Source organism: Lissotriton vulgaris, chromosome 5 (genome assembly GCF_964263255.1).
Source record: "Lissotriton vulgaris chromosome 5, aLisVul1.2, whole genome shotgun sequence".
In the NCBI taxonomy this organism is placed as follows: domain Eukaryota; kingdom Metazoa; phylum Chordata; class Amphibia; order Caudata; family Salamandridae; genus Lissotriton; species Lissotriton vulgaris.
Window position 1 is genome coordinate 342,384,130 of NC_141693.1, and position 12,673 is coordinate 342,396,802.

A 12,673-nucleotide genomic window follows, 5' to 3' on the forward strand; every position below is an offset into this window, starting at 1 on the left:
TCACTCGTTTCCCTTTCGCCAACACACACGCTCTAGTTAGAGCGATCAGCTCTGCAGCCTGGGCAGAGTTCTGATTCAATCTTGCAGCTTCCACAACAGTATTCAACGTTACCACAGCATAAGCAGTCGTCACATCACCATTCAGCAATTTAAAACATGATCCATCCACATACAAAGTCCCATCGGGATCTTCCAAAGGAGTGTTTTTAAGGTCCACACGACCTTTTGTTTCCTCCTCAGTCCTTAAGTAACAGTCATGTGCTGCTACTTCATCTGATTCTGCACTGATTGGCAACAAAGTCGCCGGGTTCAGGACATTGCAACGTTTTATCTGGATATGGCTTGCCAACAACGTCAACTCATACCCTGACAACCTCGCACTCGTCAAGTGCTGAGTTTTCGTACGATTCAAAAGAGTGTCAACAGCATGTGGAACCATCACCGTAAGCATATTATCCATGATCAATCCTGCTGATTGTCGGATGGAGACCGCGGCTGCCACTGTTGCTCTCAAACATCTCGGCAATGCTCTAGCTACCGGGTCCAAGGTCGAGGAAAAATATGCACATGGACGTTGCTTATCACCGAAAGGTTGCGTTAAAACACTCAACGCACAACCTTCCCTCTCGTGAACGTATAGTGTAAACGGCTTGCTATAGTCAGGAGTACCTAACACAGGAGCCGAACACAACGCATCACGTAGTTCAGAAAAACTTTTCTGACATTCTTCCGTCCATGGTAAAGGAGTTGAAACATCCTTGCACGTAAGAGCCACCAATGGTTTCGCTAACAATGAAAAATTCGGAATCCACTGTCTGCAGTATGACGTGATACCTAAAAAGGCACGCACATCTCTTTGGGTTGTTGGCACAGATATTCGCGCAATGGCTGCAATTCTCTCTGGGGTCAACCTTCTTCCCTCCTTTGACAATAAGTGACCTAAGTAGGTTACTTCTTGACAACAATATTGAAGTTTAGAAGGTGACACCTTGTGATGTAAGTCACAGAGATGTTGCAACAACGATACCGTAGCAATTTTGCAAATGTCCTGAGTATCTGCAGCCACCAATAAATCGTCGACGTATTGAATTAAGGCCGCACCAGCCGGTAACATAAACGCATCCAGTTGACCCTTCAAGGCTTGACTGTAAATCGATGGACTCTCACAGTAGCCCTGAGGAGCACGTTTAAACCGGAAGCTACGGCCACCAAGAGAGAAACCGAAAAGGTCTCTACTTTCTTCAGCAATCGGAATACTGAAGAACGCATTCTTCAGATCGATTACTGAAAACCAAGATGCAGAAGCTGGAATCAGAGTCAGTAGCGCCGTGATGTCAGGCACAACAGGGAACTGAGGAATCACAATTTTATTTACCTCCCGTAAATCGATAACAAAACGATAAACAGGTGGTTTGGAAGGATCAGTACGTTTCAGAATAGGCAGTACAGGGCTGTTGCACACGTTTCCCCGAGTCTCCTCAATAACATCTTTCTCGATCAAATCATAGATGATCGCCAACAATGCTCGCTCACCATCAAGGGAGATACGATACTGAGGAATACGTGGCAGTCGCACATTAGATTTCACATGAACAACATAAGGGGAGATGTCGAGCAGGCCCACGTCATTGGGGCCTGTTGCCCACAAAGATGCAGGAAGAGAACTCAATTCCGGTGGAAGCCTATCGAGAGACAAATACATAGGAGAGACAACTCTCTCACCTAATGTAAGCTTTACTCCCGCAGGAGAACAATACAAAGTCGCATACAGACGTTTTAGCAAATCCAGGCCCAAGAGATTTTCACCACAACCAGTGGTCAAAATCAGCGGAGCTTTCAGCTCACGAGGCCCAATTGTAAGTGGCAAAGGGCACGAACCCGGATTGCTAACAGGGGCGCCAGAGAATCCAACGGAAACATTTGTTAAGCCAGACAAAGGTGCGCCAGGGAGTTTCGAATGCATGATGGAACTTTTCGCTGCACCAGTGTCCAACAGAAAAGGCTCAACGACGCCCGAGGTGGCAACTGCGACGTAATGCCCTCTCTGATCAACCGGAACTGATACCACTCCCTCTCCTTGTCTATGGCTGTCCTAGTAATTACCGTCGTCAGCATCCTGATCGACGTAATAATCATCTACATTGTACTGCGCAGATCGTCCTTGCGATGATCCACGCTGATCAAAACAATTGTTGGAATTTGACGAATTGTCTGAACGATCGTTGGGAGCACCACGACCCCTACCACGTGATGTCTGCTGAGCACCACCACGACCTCCTCTAGATGTGTTACCACTATTGCGCTCATTTAGAACAGGACAGTTGAATTTTAAATGACCCTCCTGTCTACAATAGGCACACTGATTGTACCCTAACGAAGATCTTTGCGAAGAGGAGTCATTTCGCGATTGCGACCTATTAGATTGCGACTGCGATCGATTCCGCTGCTGCGAATCATTCTGATTCGAACGCGGAGGGTACGCCTGCTGCAACAACACTTTAGTTTTAAGTTCTTTCGTCTTTTTATCAGCGCGGTCATTCTCTTCTTTCTCCCTATTCTCATAATACTGTGCCGTGGCCAATATTTGAGCAGATGTAGAGACAGCCCACGCACTCTCAGAATTTTTTAATTTATTGCTCAAGTCGGGCAATAAGTTAGAGACAAATTTATCCACAAACAACCGCTGACCACCCTCAGTACTCATATCCTGACCGCTGTGGTCGATAAACGCCTCCTCAAATCTCGTAAAGAAATCAGAGACACTCTCGTCCTTCTTCTGTCGACAAGCTGACAACTTGTCCCAGTTCACCCTCATAGCTGGCATAAGTGTTTTCATCAGGGTAATGATTCTCTGAGGGAGAGCAGTAATGAGCTGTTCAGGCTTAGCCCCACCAGTTTGTCGTGTATCTGCCGCAGTGAGAGCAGCCCAATCGCCGCCTAATTCGTTTGCATGATCTTCCTGACGAATCTTGGCCCATACCGGTTGCGGTACGACATTACCAAACAGCATATCGATATCGGCAAGATTCATTATCGTCGCATCTACGAGCTGCGACAACTCCTTATAATACCCTGCAGGATTTTTGCGAGGGTCAGGCAAAGATTGCTTCACCTGTAAAACTTCTGAACGTTTCCATGGAAGATGTATCCATACTCTCTGGAAATGAGGCAGGACAATAGGAACGGCAGCAGCATCACCTGGCATCCACATGGGTGGAACTTCACGCATGGGAAACTGACCAGACGTATCTAACTGTCTCTCAACATCCTCAACGAACAATGCTTGAGGTATCGGAGAGGGACGGAAAGCTAATAATTGCTCGATGGCACGTCGAACATTGGTACCCACCACCATTCCGCTCGAAAACTGAAGCTGTAAGTTAGTCAAAGCAGTTAATACATCTTCCGATGCATCTGCCTATATTTGATCGCGCAAAACCTTGCACATTTCTTCAAAAACATACCTCTGTGTCGGTATATTGAATTGACTGAACGTATTCAATACCGAACGTGGTGGATTTCTATAGGGATGCAGCATCCATGACATCGCCATATTGTACAACGCAGCACGTTCCCTATTACCAGGAAGCTGACTACGTCTTTGTGGACCGTCCGAATCAGCGGACTCAAGAATAGGGCCAAGAGAATTATCAAAATTAGCAGCCATTGAAGGGGTACGACGTCGAGTAGTTGGAGAAGTATACGATAGAGTAGAAACGAGAGAAGGAGTAGGAACAGAAGAAGCAGTAGGAGTAAGTAGAACCGGAGCAGTAGCGGGAGCAGGAGTATGCGGAAGTACAAGCGGAGGAGCAGTAGGGACAGCAATAGGCAAGGGAGCAGGAACAGTCGGAGGAACAGGTTGAGGAGCGGGTACAGGAGCAGGAACAGGAGGAACCACGGGAACTGTGGTACCCTGTGCGTACGGAGGTGGTGACTTCATAAGATAGGACATTAAAGGATCCTCAACTAATTCCTCCTTCTTATCCGACTCCGTTGGCAAAGCGGGATAACATTTATCTATAGTCATACGCTGAAGCCTATCAAAAACTTCCTTTTCCTTTTCCTCCTTATCACGCTGAAACTGCTCTGCTTTCTTTACAATGGTAGCAACACCATCTATTACGTTTTGTCTGTCTGATCTCTTTCTGTCGGGCTTCTTTACGCCACAACCGAAAGGCATCAAACATGGCCGGCCTTGACTTTTTCTTAAACAATTTTGCCTCGAGGTTATCTAAAATCGGGGTCTCGAAACTACCATGAGGTGGCCAACTAAGGACACCATCTTTTTTGGTGTAACGAATCCAATATTCATTAAAGGTGATTGGACCTAACCCATGCTTACTGTAAAGCTCATAAGTCGGAGTTCCAACCGGAGGTATCGGACACGAGTCCTCCAGCCGGGAATCCGCACCACAACGTCTGAAACAACTGAACAAAGTACTACGACCAGGCATCTTGCACACTAGCCGAGTTTCACAAACTTCAAGGGTTACGGGTTTTACCAAGTCCCAGCAAAGAGCAAAAACCCTCGGTTTTTGGCGACTGCAGTCGTCAAATATCACAACAAAGAACCAAGTACGAAGGACCACAAATGCAATGGAACCATGCAACAACTAAGCAACCACAACCAAGGACTCTGGGAGCGACCCACAAATACTTAACTCAAAGATCGATGGCGTCACCAGGAAGGCCCGTCAATCGTCTCGCTGTACCAAGGTCTACGCCAGGCGCCAAAACAGGTCTACAGTCAGGGCAGCAGTCCGTCGCAGCCGTCAGGAGGCGGGAATCTTCGCGGGAAAAGTCGTCGGGCCACTTGTTTCGACAACAGGATCTATGAAGCGGGGTGCACCTTCCCTCGGAGATTTCACACGAAGTTCCTCACGATCGTCGGGCTTGGACCGGTACCACTGATGCAGCCCCACGTTGGGCGCCAACTGAAGGACTGGGTTATTTAAGACCCAGCGGTGCCAGGGGACAACACCTGAAACCTTCGTGGGTAACCTGTTCCGGCGTACAAATGACAGAGACACGGGACACTTCCTTCGGCGTCAAAGATTCGAGGAGAAATTCAATGGACTGTATATCGTCTGATGTAAGGGCCTCAAAACCTGGGGAGCCATTCGCAAGTTTTATTATATTTGACCTATTGAGGGTGTCATGCCTGCCTTTTGATTTGTATTCAGGGGCAAATAGTAGTTTGGAGCCCTTTAGGTCGCATTTAACACCGTTGCTGCTTGGGCTTAGGTTGGGCTGAGATAATTTGTCAGTTGAGGAGCCTGCGGATGAACCCAGTTGGAGTTTGGAGGGATTTTGTGGGCGTGGCCTCTGTGTCTGAATATTTGTAGATAGATTTGATTTCGTATTATAGATTACTTTTGTAAAGTTTAGACCAGTGTTAGTTAATCCCAACAAGGTTGGACTTGAGGAAAAAAACGGTTGAGGTTGTGTTGTCGTGACTATGGACATTGATGTGATTGGTATGTTGGATTCGACCCTCAAATTTTCAGTGGCAGGCTGAGGCTCCACTGTCGCTGCATCAACAGATGGGATATTACAATCGTGACTATGGACAGAAGTCCGTTGGCAGACACCTGAAGTTGAGTCTGCCTTAGGTAGACTTTGGCTGGGGGTTGTTAACGTTGGTGGCGATTGTGGGGCACTTATGACTTTTTTATTGGCTGCATTTGCAAACAACGGAAATAGTTTCGGGGGGTCGACTGTTGGGTTTAATCTTAATTTGTTTCTTTGTTTGCATTGACGTTTGCGCTCTCTCTTGCTGCGTTGAAACCTGGGGGGCAGGGACTATTTCGGGGTTGGGGCCAGCGACAGGGTTGACGGCGTGAGTGCTGATAGAGTGTGTTTGCCCGCTTGCTGATTGAACTTTTGAGGCCGGTCTGGAATGAGGGGACCTTTTAGGTGGTCATGGACGTCTTGATGTACAGTCTGAATTATTAAGGATTCTTGTTTCCCACTCGACTGCGTCCCAATTGCAGGTGTGGGCGAAGGGTTGGGTAATTCTATGTTCGAAATTGGGGGTTTTTGGGGTAATTGACGGGGAGCTACCTCCCTTCAATTGCTTAACCTCGCTTATGACGGTGGATAAGAAGGCTGGCAGCGAGGAGAGGGAATCAATGATGGGCGAGCAGCAGCAGACCGACTTTACTAGTTTTGAAGATGATTGTGCTCCTGTGATTAAATTGTTCAGTTTGTCTAATTTGTCTGAATGATAGTTTAAAGCAGTGACTGTAGATTGAAGGGTTTGAAGTAGTTGTGGCCAGACACTCGCTATTATGGGGGCGTCTTGGTGTGCCTCTGTTTTTGAAATGGGATTGGGTGAATTTTGAGGGTTTTTGGAAAAAAAAAGGACAGATCCTCTAGCAGTTGGTCATTTGGATCGTTTTTTGTGGTGATTTTAGTGAGGTTATTATTACTAGTGATGGCGAGTGTAAACGTTGTTTGGGATTAGTCAGATCTGGACTCCCCTCTGAAGGACTTTGAGTGTGTAATAAGGGGGGACTAAATATGTAGAAGTTGGGTACAGAGTCCCTTTGTGCGTGAATTTGTGGAAAAGTTAGATGGGAGTGAGACACTGGGGTAACCTCCCTGTGCACGACGAAATTTTGAGGTTGGGGTGTTGAGAGATTCTCCAATTGTAGTGGATGCAGGACTTGGGGGCTTAGGTTATGAGATAGACTCACTGAGGGTAATTGGCTGGGGGTGACCTCTTGGTTATACATGTCATGAAGGGGTGGAGGCTGACTTAATGGAAATTGATAGCTTGATAGGGGGATTTGGGTAACCCTCACAGGGCCCTCCAGGGTGGTGTTCTGATCGGTGGGAGCAGACCCAAAGAAGTATACATCCGGGGCTAGGGCAGGTTTGTTTATGGAAGTTGACAATGTTTGTGACAAGTGGGTGCTTAGCTCTGCAGATGGGTCAGCGTCGCAGGGCTTGGTTACCTCTGAGGGTTGGGAGGAAAGGGCGAAGTTGGCACCGCCCGGAGCTTATTTGAAGTAGTCTAAAAGAGTGAAGGATTTTGAACCGATCAAAGATGGAGTACCAGGGGTGTGCGTACTCCTATTGTTTGTGTGTTGCCGTCCATTTAATGGTGATTTAGGGACCTTTTGAGTGTCCGTCACAGTCAGTGAGCTTGTGTGGTTGTCCGGGAAGCGCTCCACATCAGTTGTCGACTGTTTGTCTTTCTTCCGTTTTAGTGAAGAGGGAACTTTTCTTATTTTCCCAGATCTCATAGCTTCTGTTGTTGGGCGAGGCTATACAAAGCCAGTAAGTTTGGAAACTAGGACAGATGGACCTTCTTCAAGATGCTCTCTGTGTTGCCGACTGTACTGTACTTGGGTTCCAAGAGGCGCAGGTCGTGCAGGCTCGTGTCAGGGGTCGTGTCAAGGGTCGTGTAGGGTCAGAATAACTCTGGAGCAAGGTTGCTAGTCTTATCCAATCTTGTCTTATCTTGCCTTGCGGTGTCATAGACTACACGATCAATGGCCGGTGCTGCGCACGTGGGCACCCCACCGCACACTCAGTCCCTACTCAGCCCCTCGCCCTAGACCACCTATCCACCGGCCTCAGCTGCACCAGTTGCTTGAGGCCCGTGCTTTTACTCCTAGACACCCCCCAAATGCGGCACCACAGCTACCCAAGTGGGGACACACAAAAGGGGGGGGGCGTCACGGCATCAGTTGCAATCAGGGCAGTGGGACCGGCAGTGGTAGCAACGGGCAGAGGGGGTTGGAGGGGGCGGAGGGAGCAGAACCAAAGCTTTTGGAAGCTTTGGAGGGCCTTACAAGCGAACGCCCTAAACGGCTGAGCTGCCGGAGGTGGTGGGAGGCCAGAGAGCAAGGCTGGACGGCGCGGGGGTGTGCGGCTCCCGGGACCGAGGCCTGAGGTATGGCCACTAAGGGCACATTGAGGGCGAACCTGCTGGGGAACCCCACCAAGCCGAGACTTGGGTGAGGCCAAAGGAGAAGTGGTCCGGGAGTGGACTAGGGCAGGTTAGCGGCAGGTTAACAGGAGGGCTCAAATGCGCCCCCGGGGTGAGCAGTGTTTTAATTTTTAGGAGCAGCTACATCGGCTACATCGGAGCTTTGCTGTTGTATTTCAACAAAGCACACAAAGCTGACACCACCGCTCGCTCCTTGGCGACTTACTTGGCTTGTCTTCCTGTCCGGTTCCCCCACGGGACACAGCACCTCTCAGCACCTCGCAGCAACAGGTCGCAACCGGGCCACGGCACTAGCCCGTAGCAGCCCCGTACAATCTCAGGCAGCCGCAGCAACCACCACACACCGCTCAGCGGCTCACCTGACTCCTCCCACCAGCCTGACCGCGTCAACACGTTCCGCATGTTCAGGTCCGCCTTCCGTCAGCAGTGATTTGCAGCCGACAAAGAAAAAGCCAGCAGTAAATTAAACTAATTTGCCTAGTCTTGCTTAACAGATGATTACATTGACTTCTCATCTAGCAATACCAGTGTCTTTGGGTTGGAATCACTAGATCTCTCCCAGATGTCCACATTTGTAGAGTAAGAATGCAATTGCCTTTCTCTAGCAGGTCACTGACCAAGGTAAGTCCCCGTACTGCTCCTGCCATTTTACATTTGGTTAATACTGTTCCGTTGTCCATAAACTTCAACATGAGCGCTCCTTTGAGGATTAAGCTAGCTTCAACTCCTTCCACATTCTTCGCTCAGTAGCTGCTCAAAACCCTTAACTTGGTGTTCATTAGTTCTCTTGGTCCGTGTTCTTCTAATAGAGCTACATGGTCTTCTCTAAATCTTCAAATATGGTCTACCTACAACTACAGCTAGTCCTATCTCTCAGATTTCCAAATCTTTTGCCACTCTTTCCGATCCCAGCACCTTTTTTAGGTCTCGGCGTCAACGCGCGGAAGCGCGTCTCCGCCGAGATCTTTTGTCAGCGACTATCATTCCCAGGAGACAGTCCCGGCCACGCGCATCCTTCCAGGCGATTTGTAACTGGAACGCGCGCTGTGGCCAGGCGCTGTCTCCTGGGAAGCGCAAGCACCACACAGGCATGCGCATACACACACACACAAGCGCCCATGCACGCACGCACATACATACATACAGAGACACCACCCCTGACTCATACACACACGCGCGCACACACACAAGTGCACCGAGGCCCCCCCTCCCCCTCCCCCTCCCCCGCCGTCACCGTCGCACACATACATACACACACACACACGAGCATACACACACACAAGTGCACCAATCGCGCTCCAGCCTTTTGGAACTTACCTTACCTCAGCACGCGGCGCCCAAACTCCTGCTGGCGTGGCCCCGGGGCTTTACACCGCTCACAGGAGCCCCGGGCCGCGAGACGCAACGACTCCGCCTGCCTCCTCTTCCGGTCTGAACGTGGCCCCGCCCCCGTCACAGGCGACCGTGCCTGACTTCCGGGGCGGCCGCGATACTAAGAAAGCTTTTTCAGAAACTATGTAGGAGCGTGATTGGAGACCCACAACAGCAAATAACCCAATCACAAACACGCTGGTACATTGCACAGGCAGAATCTACTACATTAACTGATGCAACTGCCCAGGTGAAAAAAGGGTTTTCTCTGAGTGAGCAGGACGAGGCATATGGGCTTATCAGTCGGCGCCTCTCCTACGCCCATGCTCCACTACTGTGTAGGCCAGCAAATGACTTCCACAAGTCCCTTCAAATGTTCACGTCTCGCACATCGGTGGGAGTGCAGGACCGGCCTTCCTCTTCATCAGCATTTTTGCGCTCTGACACGTTGTGTTGCTGTGCCTGACGCAGACTGGATTCTAGCAGCGATTCAATTTGCTCTTGGCAGGCCCGTAAACAATCCGGGTCGCACTTGATGACTTGGGACAGGAAATGCGTGAGGAACTGGTAGGAGAGGAAGCGGTTGGTGTTGCCGAGGTGAAGACCTTGGACGGCTGCTGCCACTCTGCCTGCCGCGATCATGGAGGGAGGGTTGGAAATGAACTTGATGTCTGTCGCGCAGAGTGCCACAAAAGTCTGAGCGTGCTTGCGGATAATCTGCCTCGTGTCCTCGCCGAGGGGCATTTTGGAAAGGAAATGTTCAATGAAATCGTGAGGGGTGACAGAGGCCAAGTCCCAATTGAGTTTGTTCAGCGTCAACAGCTCCATTTGCACTAATTCGTCGGGTCCGATGGAGTTATCAGTATAAATGCAAAGTTTTTCCGCCGTTAGAGGAATGGTTTCTTTCATTTTTGAGGCCACGAACATGCAGGTAGCCCCCAGCAGCTGCAATCTGTTTTTCTTCAGCGGTTCCACCGACAAAAATCTGTCCAAGTAATTCATGGCTAATGGGAACACCTCCTCTTCACATTTCTGCTCTTCACAAACCTCCAGCATCCAGGTGGCCACGATCTTCCGCATGTAGGGTTGCACTTCACGCTGCACGCACTTAAAGTAGGAAGCGGACGGCAGGCAGTTCTCCTCCGCCTTCAGCATGGTGTGCAGCACCCTGTCGTTCAGGAGGTGCTGATCCAGGTAAGCCCTTCGGATGGTTTCCACCTCGCAGCACAGCAGCTGATGTTCCATGTCTCCCCCGGCGCGCGGTGCCTGCTCTTGAGAGGGGGTGCGGGGTGCCCGTGCTGTCCTGTGAGTGAGAGAGCTCCGTTCAGTGCTTGCTGCTGCCGCGATACTAAGAAAGCTTTTTCAGAAACTATGTAGGAGCGTGATTGGAGACCCACAACAGCAAATAACCCAATCACAAACACGCTGGTACATTGCACAGGCAGAATCTACTACAATAACTGATGCAAATGAAAAGCATCTTTGCTTCTACTTCAGGACGTACAACCATTTTCAAAATATTAAATGACCTAAGTCTACTTAAATTAAAACGACTGCTCTTTCTGCTGCAACACTTCCAAGGTGCTCCAAGATGTATGTATGTCAAGCTTTGCATGCAGCCTGTACAAAAGTCCCTGCAGGTTTCAGATACAAAAGGCAGTGAGCGGGCTAGGGTGCTAGTATTATCTCTACCTAGTGGTGAGTGGTGAGTGCAGAGTGGTGAGTGCAGAGTGGTGAGTGCAGAGTGGTGAGTGCAGAGTGGTGAGTGCAGAGTGGTGAGTGCAGAGTGGTGAGTGCAGAGTGGTGAGTGTAGAGTGGTGAGTGGTGCAGAGTGGTGAGTGGTGCAGAGTGGTGAGTGGTGCAGAGTGGTGAGTGGTGCAGAGTGGTGAGTGCAGAGTGGTGAGTGCAGAGTGGTGAGTGCAGAGTGGTGAGTGGTGAGTGGTGCAGAGTGGTGAGTGCAGAGTGCAGAGTGGTGAGTGCAGAGTGGTGAGTGCAGAGTGCAGAGTGGTGAGTGCAGAGTGGTGAGGGTGAGTGCAGAGTGGTGAGTGGTGCAGAGTGGTGAGTGCAGAGTGGTGAGTGCAGAGTGGTGAGTGCAGAGTGGTGAGTGCAGAGTGGTGAGTGCAGAGTGGTGAGTGCAGAGTGGGCAGAGTGGTGAGGGCAGAGTGGTGAGGGCAGAGTGGTGAGTGCAGAGTGGTGAGTGCAGAGTGGTGAGTGCAGAGTGGTGAGTGCAGAGTGGGCAGAGTGGTGAGGGCAGAGTGGTGAGGGCAGAGTGGTGAGGGCAGAGTGGTGAGTGCAGAGTGGTGAGTGCAGAGTGGTGGTGAGTGCAGAGTGGTGAGGGCAAAGTGGTGAGGGCAAAGTGGTTAGTGCAGAGTGGTGAGTGCAGAGTGGTGAGTGCAGAGTGGTGAGTGCAGAGTGGTGGTGAGTGCAGAGTGGTGAGTGCAGAGTGGTGAGGGCAGAGTGGTGAGGGCAGAGTGGTGAGTGCAGAGTGGTGAGTGCAGAGTGGTGAGTGCAGAGTGGTGAGTGCAGAGTGGTGAGTGCAGAGTGGTGGTGAGTGCAGAGTGGTGGTGAGTGCAGAGTGGTGGTGAGTGCAGAGTGGTGGTGAGTGCGGTGAGTGGTGGTGAGTGCGGTGAGTGGTGAGTGCAGAGTGGTGAGTGCAGAGTGGTGAGTGCAGAGTGGTGGTGAGTGCAGAGTGGTGGTGAGTGCAGAGTGGTGGTGAGTGCAGAGTGGTGGTGAGTGCAGAGTGGTGAGTGCAGAGTGGTGAGGGCAGAGTGGTGAGGGCAGAGTGGTGAGGGCAGAGTGGTGAGGGCAGAGTGGTGAGGGCAGAGTGGTGAGTGCAGAGTGGGGAGTGCAGAGTGGTAGTGAGTGCAGAGTGGTGAGGGCAGAGTGGTGAGGGCAGAGTGGTGAGGGCAGAGTGGTGAGGGCAGAGTGGTGAGTGCAGAGTGGTGAGTGCAGAGTGGTGAGTGGTGAGTGCAGAGTGGTGGTGAGTGCAGAGTGGTGGTGAGTGCGGAGTGGTGGTGAGTGCAGAGTGGTGAGGGCAGAGTGGTGAGGGCAGAGTGGTGAGGGCAGAGTGGTGAGGGCAGAGTGGTGAGTGCAGAGTGGTGAGTGCAGAGTGGTGGTGAGTGCAGAGTGGTGAGGGCAGAGTGGTGAGGGCAGAGTGGTGAGGGCAGAGTGGTGAGGGCAGAGTGGTGAGGGCAGAGTGGTGAGGGCAGAGTGGTGAGGGCAGAGTGTGAGTGCAGAGTGGTGAGTGCAGAGTGGTGAGTGCAGAGTGGTGAGTGCAGAGTGGTGAGTGCAGAGTGGTGGTGAGTGCAGAGTGGTGGTGAGTGCAGAGTGGTGGTGAGTGCA

The 12,673-nt window shown here is 50.8% G+C and overlaps 1 protein-coding gene and 1 pseudogene across 2 annotated transcripts in view; both read right to left on the bottom strand.

The window, feature by feature from the left end:
- ACOT7 (acyl-CoA thioesterase 7) overlaps positions 1-12,673 on the bottom strand; it is a 1,079,233-nt gene that overhangs the window by 1,039,196 nt on the left and 27,364 nt on the right. The window lies entirely within an intron of this gene.
- LOC147710847 (G1/S-specific cyclin-D1 pseudogene) lies at positions 9,583-10,691 on the bottom strand (annotated as a pseudogene).